Genomic DNA, 977 nt, shown 5'->3' with positions numbered 1-977 from the left:
ATCCACTCAGGATCCACTAAGGGTGGAGTGGGAGTAGATCTGGAAAATTGTTTGAGCCACTGGATATCACACAGTATGGGGGCGGGGACACTAGATGTTTTGGGAAGTAATTTAATCTCATCAGGATCACACATGCTCTAGGGAAGGGAGTAGATCCACAGGGCACCACATGGGAGCCAGTGGGAGATGACATTGTTTTGTTGGGAAAAGGTTCCATCTACCAGGAATATCACGGGATCCGGTGGAAATTGGCTGTTCTGGGGAAAATATTAGAAGATCCACTGTGTGCTCACTCAGCGTCTAGTGGAGCATGTGAACTGGAACAATCAGGAGTTGTTTTGATTCACAACGGGTTGTACAAGATCCGCTGGAGATACTACTGGACAATGACATGTTCATAGATCCAAGCAATAGTGTCACAGCATATGGGGGAATGGGATGGTCAAAGCAGGATGACTGAATCCAGTGGGAGAAGTCCAGATCTGTTGAGGATTTCACAGAACTAGCTGAGGGGGAGATGGCTGTCTAGATCTGCTAGGGATTTTCACAGGCATCTTTTGGTAGTCTTGGGATCTGCTTGGAAGGGGATCAAATTATTTACATTTCTTCAGCCTATCTCATTGGATCTAGTAGCACCGGAACCACAAGCTACAGTCACAGGAGCTGTGAATTCAGAAGTCCTGTTCAGGATTACTTTGAAGCAGGAATAACAGTGTTTAGTGAGAACTTTGGAGACTGTCCCCCCAAAAACATTCACTAGAGGCTGTTAAAGTGATCTGAAGATCCAGGTGCCTCTTTCCCAAATCCTGGGCTGCTAACTCTCCATACAGCTCCCATATCTCTAAACAAGTCCCTTAGAACCAATGCCCTACTCTAGCACCTCTGTGATGGGCTGTCTACCCAACAGAGGTGGGCTTGGGGGGGCAATTAATCCATCTGTTGCACATGGAGGGTGGGCCAGGCCTAATTAAAGATGA

The sequence above is a fragment of the Malaclemys terrapin genome, chromosome 13 (genome assembly GCF_027887155.1).
Source record: "Malaclemys terrapin pileata isolate rMalTer1 chromosome 13, rMalTer1.hap1, whole genome shotgun sequence".
Taxonomy (NCBI): domain Eukaryota; kingdom Metazoa; phylum Chordata; order Testudines; family Emydidae; genus Malaclemys; species Malaclemys terrapin.
This window is presented reverse-complemented; position numbering follows the sequence as displayed.